At 33.9% G+C, this 7,199-nt stretch overlaps 1 non-coding gene across 1 annotated transcript; it reads left to right on the top strand.

Moving 5' to 3' along the window:
* The first annotated feature begins 5,573 nt into the window (after positions 1-5,573).
* LOC111756417 (small nucleolar RNA SNORA48) lies at positions 5,574-5,716 on the top strand. Its single transcript, XR_002790899.1, has one exon. It is a non-coding gene; the product is annotated as a small nucleolar RNA SNORA48 (small nucleolar RNA).
* The last annotated feature ends 1,483 nt before the right edge of the window (positions 5,717-7,199 follow it).

The following is a 7,199-nucleotide window of genomic DNA, read 5'->3' as shown; positions in this document are numbered from 1 at the left end:
TACAATAAAATAAGCATTAAAGTATACATATATTTTAATCTCAAGAACATTAAATTCTAAATGCTTCCTTGGAGTCTGCTGAGACAGTCCTGAGTTACACATTTATCTTAGTTCATTCTAGAAATGAATACTGATGAGAAATGCAGTTTACAGAACAGCTCTTTCTCCTTAGCCACGTGCAGTAAGTGGCTAAATAAAAATCTGCAATGTAGAAAGTACAGCAAGGTTAACCTTTACTTTTGCTGCCATCTGAAAGCTGATTTCTACCTTAGTGACTTGACAATTTCTTCTGTATAATTAAAAAAAAAAGTGGCAAAGGAATTGATAACTTTCTCTTGGCTTTGGAAAGCAGTACTTGCTTTCATTGCAAGTATAAAAAGTTTGGGAAACCTTGGTCCTCTGGACTCAAGCCAAAAGGTAAAACTAGTTGAACTATAGTGAAGAAAGCGAGGTTCTTTAAGGCAAAACAGTACATAGGTAAAAAGTACAGCCTGTAACACTGAAGGTTCAAACCCTATGTCCCTGCTTAACTGGCACCTCAGCTTCCTCATCTGTAAAATGAATATTGAAAAGTAGAGTGTTGTAAGGATTGAATCGGTTAAATATAAAAATCATAAGTGCTCAAACAAGGTTTTATGTTAACTGCCTAGTCCACGTGGTATGCTATAACAAAACAAAATTTTAAAAAGCCTAAAGTTTATTTTTCACAGTTTTGGAGGCTGAAGAGTCCAGAATCAATATACCGGTAGCTTTGATGTCTGGTGAGAGCCTACTTTGTGGTTCATAGATAGAAGTGCCTTTTTCTTGTATGCTACATGGTGGAAGATGTAGGAGATGTGGAAAGAGAACTTTCAGAGGTAATAATATTCATGAGGACTTTTTCCTCCTGACCTAATTATCTCCCAAAGGCCCTACATCTTATTTTCTTTTCTTTTCTTTTTTTTTTTTTTTCCTTGAGACAGGTTTACTATGCAGTTCAGGCTGGCTTTAAGCTCATTTTGTAACACAGGCTGGTCCTCGAACTTGAGACGATCCTCATGCCTCAGCCTCCTGAATGCTGATGAGGATTCAGAGAAAGGAAAACTCTCAAACCCTGGTAGAAGGAATATAAATTAGTACAATCACTATGAAAAACATTTGGATGTTCAAAAAAAACAAAAACAACAACAACAAAAAAAAAAAACAGGAAGAAAAATACCACGCTATCCAGCAATTCCATAATTGGGTATATATCTAAAGGAATTAAAATCAGTACATTGAAATGTTATCTGTGCTCAGGCTTGCTACATACAGCATTACTCAGAAAACCAACAATCAACCTAAGTGTCCTGTGGCAAAAAAATTGGATAAAGAAAATTATATACATGTACATATATAGAATCATATATATGAATATTAGTCAACCATAAAAAACAATTAAATTTTTGCAACAATATGGATATAATGATGTTATGTTAAGTGAAAGGCAAATACTTCATTTTCCAATTTACATGTGAAAGCTAAAAAAACTGAACTCAAAGAATAGAATAGTAGTTATCAGAGCCTATGAAATGTGTGGAGAAAGAAGGGATAAAAAGAGAATGACTAATCAGAGTAGGTGGGCATAGATAATGTGTTATCTAGTCAAAAAAAATGAAACAATTTTCAATGTTTAAACCACAAATAAATGATAAATATTTGAGGACATAATATGCTTATTCTGATTTGCACATTATGCAATATACACAGTATATATATTTTAAAAACCACATGGTACTCAATGTACAATTTTTAGATGTCAATTAAAAAATTCTATAAGGGCCAAGAGTTTAGCTCAATGGTTCAAGGGCTTGACAGGTAAGCAAGAGGTTTTGAGTTTGATCCCTGCTTCAAAAAAAAAAAAACACCATAAGGCAATAATCAAAACTTTATCAAACATACATAAAAATAAATGCATAGTCCAAAGCAAGAGAATAATGATGCCACAGCTAAATCCTTACATTTATCATCATATGATTTTTAACAAGGGTGATAAAACTAGCCAGTGCAATGAAGGGCTAGGGTGGAGCCAGGAAATAAAAGGCATCCAGCTTGGAAAAGGATGATATCTTCAGCAAATTGTGTTGGAAACCTGGATATTTATTTGTGAAAAAAATGAAGTTAGATCCTTACCTTAATTCATATATTTTAAAAAATTAAATAAAAATAGATTAAACATATAAGAACAAAAACTACTAGAGGCACAAAGGAAAATCTTCAGGACATTTGATTTGTTAATATTTCGCAGATATGACAGTGTAAACAGCACAATCATAAATGAGAGTAAATAATTAAAAATTTTTATGCATCAAAATAAGCAATTAAAATGAAACCTAAAGAATAGTAGAAAGTAATTACAAATCATATACATTACTTTTAGTTAATATCTGGAATAGATAAGGAACTTCTATAACTCAACAACAAAAATAAACTGACCAAAAATAAAACTGGGCAAAGGATGGCAAGTTGTTTCTCCAGAGAACATGGACAAACAGGCAATAAGCACATGAAAAACGCCTAGCATCACTAATCCTTAGGAAAACACAAAAGCACAGAGTTACTAACTTATATCCATCAGGATGGCCACTATCAAAAGAATAGAGAATAGCAAATTTTGGAATAGATGCAGACAAGTTGGAACATTTTGCATGAAAAACATAAAATGGTACCACCATTATGGAAAGAGTATTGTATTTCCTCAAAGAACTAAAAACAGAAATACCAATACAATCCAGCAATTTCACTTCTGAGTATATCTCCAAAAGAATTCAAAGCAGGATGTTAAAGACATTTGTACAACCTCTTCATCATGGTATTCACAGTAGCCAACAGAAGCAACCTGAAAGTCCTTCAACAAATGGGTAGATAAATAAAATGTGTTAAAAAGTAACCAATTAAAGATGTATTATGTACATACAATGCAAGGACAGCCTTAAAAAGTACATCCTGCTACAACTACATGCTACCACATTAAAATTATTAAAAGAATAATAAATTTTTTGAACAATTTAACTCAATAACTTTGATGACTTAGATGAAAATGACATTTCATGTTGCTTTCTTAAAGTCTTAAAAAGTTCATTCAAATAAACTAACATAGTCACAAATTTATTATAATCACAAGCACAAAAGTCTTCACAGGTGAACTCTACCAAACATTTAAAGAAGAAATAATACTAATATGATAAACTTCTTCCAAAAAAATTTGATGAGAAAAGAACACTTGCCAAGTAATTTAATTCCAGACCTATTTCTCAGTATCAAAGCCAGATAAAAGGTATCTCACCAAATACGGAAAAGATATTTCGCAAGGTATAACCTATAACTATTATACTTAATATTGAAAAACTGAGCGATTTCCCTCTAAGATCAGGAAAAAGGCAAGAACGTCAGCTGTCATGGCTTGTATTCAACATGGTAGGGGGTTCTAGTCAGTGCAGTAAGGAGTTAGGGTGGGACCAGGAAAGAAAAGATATCCAGACTGGAGAAGAAAAACTGCCATTATTTGTTTAAAGAATCTTGGTTAATTTAGCAAAGTTGTCGATTATAAAATTTTTTAAATAAATAGATAAATCATAACTATATAAGCAATTAACAATCAGACCAATTTAGACACTTTGTTTGTTACTAGGTTGAAATGCTTTAGAATATTCCCTCTCTGTAAAAGATATGTCATATTCCTGTTCTATTCAAAAAGATTTTTTTATTTCTCTTCCCTTTCATAAATCTTACTAGGGCTTATTGCATTTATAAAACATTTGGTTTTGTTTTTTCTCTATTTTTATCTTTTCTATTCAATTTATGTTCCTCTATTTTTCTACTTTCTTTTTGCTTGGTTTGATTTTTCCTTTTCTTTTTTTCTTTTAATCTTGATTTGGCCATTTTTGCCCTTAGCTCCAGGGCACAGGCCTTAGCCCTTGGGTAAAAATTTTACTTCTAAAATGTGGCTCTTTTGTGGTTCAATGGAATGCCAAAATTTTAATCCTCTTTCTATAAACTGGAGATATTTTAATTCAAAATACTGTCTCCCCAGTTCCATATAGCTGTTGAAACATTACCTCGGCATTTCCAGTCTTTTAACTATTGCTCCTTATTATATTTTCAATGCATGTGAGGCTATAATGTCAGCCAAGATTTTCAGGGATTATCTAGATAGATATTTTGAGGCAAACCACACCCCCACTGCCACCCTATGATTCTCTTTTCAAGGTCCCTACCCTTCAATTTCCAGTTTTTCCACTATCCTCAAACTTCAACCTTTGAGACTAGGAATTTAGTTTAGTGGCCTAAGCACTTGCCTTGCAAAACTTTAACCTTTTTGGAAGGAATACTGCTTTCTTCTAGTACTCTTATTTTCCATGCATCTCACAGGCTGAGTGGTGTCATCCCAGGGGTGGAAAAAGGATGAAGGTGATCTTATCCAGCATTTTCTACTTCTTTCAAGAATTGTATCCTCCTGGACTGGTGGTGTGACTCAGGAACAGAGCACGTCTGGCATACACAAGATCCTGTGTTCAATCTGTAGCACTGCTAAAAACAGAAAGGAATTATATCCTATTCAGTATTCGTAAGCTTTTGATAACTTTCCAGTGTGTTTTGTCCAGAGTTTAACACTGTTATTAACAACAAGATCTGTCTGACACAAGCTACTCTGTCATTTTCTAAAGCTGAGAGTCCCTCTTATTCTTTATCATCTTTGAAATATAGGCGATCTTTCTGTATCAAAAGCTATCAGGAGATTCAGGTAACACTGAAATCACTTACACTGAAGTCAGAGCCACATCATCAGGAATCTGCTTTGCAACACAGTATTATATACATAGTCAAGATAAGATATAACAGTAATAATAAAAGTAGTGACAAATGGTCAGCCTCTATTTTTTCTTATTGATTAGCTACCTTATGTGCCAGTGTTATTAGAAAATTCAGTGAGACTGTACAGAATTGTTCTATTATAATTTCTAAAAATTCTTACAAAATCAAAAAATCGCATTCATTTTTAGGAACAAAAGTACACCTTGACAAATTATTGTTTTCTATTAAAAAAAAAAACCTTGTTTAACTGAGGCAAGCATCATAAGCATTGCAGATTACTAGCTACATTTCCATCCCTCTCCCATGTATACCCTAAAGTCAAATAAATTGTTTGAAATAAAAAATTTCTATAGGTCCCATGAGAAGAATGGCTAGAAGGCAAAAGTGGAATTTGTGAGACTAAAGTCACCTCTGGTGCCTAGATGAGAGATAACTGGTAAAAGATATTTAGACCAACTATCAATAGTTCATGACTGACTGACCTATAGGGAGTAATGCAGAGGCACTCAGATAATGAATAATGCTGCCAAGTCTTAGATAGGAAATAGTAAAGGTCTCAGTATGAAAAGGAGAAATACAAACTTGTTTTTCAACTTTTGAGAGACCTAGCCAGTCCTGGTGGCATATACCTATAATCCTAGCATGTGGATTATAAACTCCAGCTGCAGCAAGAGTATTGTTGTGAGTTCTAGGCCAGCATGAACTACATAGCAAGACACTGTCTCAAAAAAACAAAAATAACCCCCTGAAAATAGGGAAACAGACACCTCATTGGTGGTGTTGTTCTTATATCAGTCAGGGAAGAGCAGATGACAGTCCTTTGTTCATCCTAGCTTGATGCCTGGGTTGATGGCTAAAGCTGTTTCATGCCTAAGGCTTGCGCACGCGTGCGCGCGCGCACACATACACACACACACACACATATATATATAAAATAGACAACTATCTATAGTGTCGCCCCCTTTTTGTCAGTACCATATGAATCTTACAAAGTACAACTATGATTATGTAACTTCAATTTTTTAATAACTAATGTCTCCCTGCAAATAAATGGGAGCAGATTCTTAAGCATGTATTTAAGTATTTCATAGCTTGGCTTTGTTCTGAGTTTTGTTTTTCATCCTCTCAACCTTATTTCCCATTAGTCTTCACTGGCTGGTGGTTTTATAATTTCTACATAAGAAAGAAGTATACCTAGGTATAGAGAAACCCTAGCAAAATTCTATTCAAGCCAACCTACAGAACAGCATACTATGATGTGAAAATTTGCTTTAAACTTTGAGATTGAAGAAAATATATCTATATGAAAGGAAGACTAGGAATTTTTATACTTTTTTTTTTTTTGTCTTTTTCATTTTTATCGGTACCAGGGATCGAACTCACAACCGTCTGCTTGCAAGGCTGGTGCTTATGCCGCTGAGCTAAATCCCCAGCCCCGGAATTTTTATACTTTTTATACTTTCCTGAAAACAAATCTTTATATTAGCTCAGAAACTAGTTATAGACTTCCTTGGCAGTAGGAGGCCTAATGGTTAAGTGACCCTAAGCTAGATAAAGGACAATGAAAACACTTTATCAGTCCCTCAAAAATGCTGGAGGAAGAAAAAAAATCTGAGATGTGTTACGATCAAGTTTTATTTACGTATTTTATTGTAGATTTATTGCCAGTTTTTAACTTTCTAATAGGGTTTAGATATACCTTCTAAATCAGTACTGTCCCCTAGAAATGTAATACAAGCTACATACTGTAAATGCTACATTTTCTAGTATTCATAGCTAAAAAGAATGTATTAACTTTAAGAATACACTTTGTTTCACTCAGTATATTTTACTTAAACTATTACTAGTTCAACATGTAATATGAAATTTTTGTATTAAATCTTCCAAATCCGATGTGTATTTTATAGTCATGCCTCAGTTCACAAACGCATCTGTTTGTGCACAATTTGGATTGCATCTGTTTGCAAGGTCTGCATGGTGGGTGACAAACATGACTGAAGCCGTCTCCCCTGCTCTGACATGTGGTCACACCTTCCTCTAGTTCAAGTTGCAGTCAGAGATAGGCGTGTGCATAACTACTGTGAAGTCTTTTTGTGTGCTTTTTAGTATACACGGTACGTACAGTAGTATTAAATCTGGCTCCAAAGAAAGTGAAGAGCAAGCATGGTGGTAAAAAGTAAGTACAGAGTGGTAATGAAGGTGACAGGAACATGAAGAGTGGTAATGAACATGACCAGAATAAGCAGAGCACTAATAAAGGTGACAAGAAATTCAAAGCAATAATAGTACAAAGGAAGTTTTGAAGAAAATAACCAATGAACAGAAGAAGGAAATTGTTCTTCCATGAGTGTGGTATTCATGTGACT

The sequence above is a fragment of the Cavia porcellus genome, unplaced genomic scaffold (genome assembly GCF_034190915.1).
Source record: "Cavia porcellus strain 051 isolate PalLab524CR breed Dunkin Hartley unplaced genomic scaffold, mCavPor4.1 scaffold_9, whole genome shotgun sequence".
Classification (NCBI taxonomy): Eukaryota; Metazoa; Chordata; class Mammalia; order Rodentia; family Caviidae; genus Cavia; species Cavia porcellus.
Note: the sequence above shows the minus strand (reverse complement) of the source record. Positions and strands in the feature narration are given on the sequence as shown.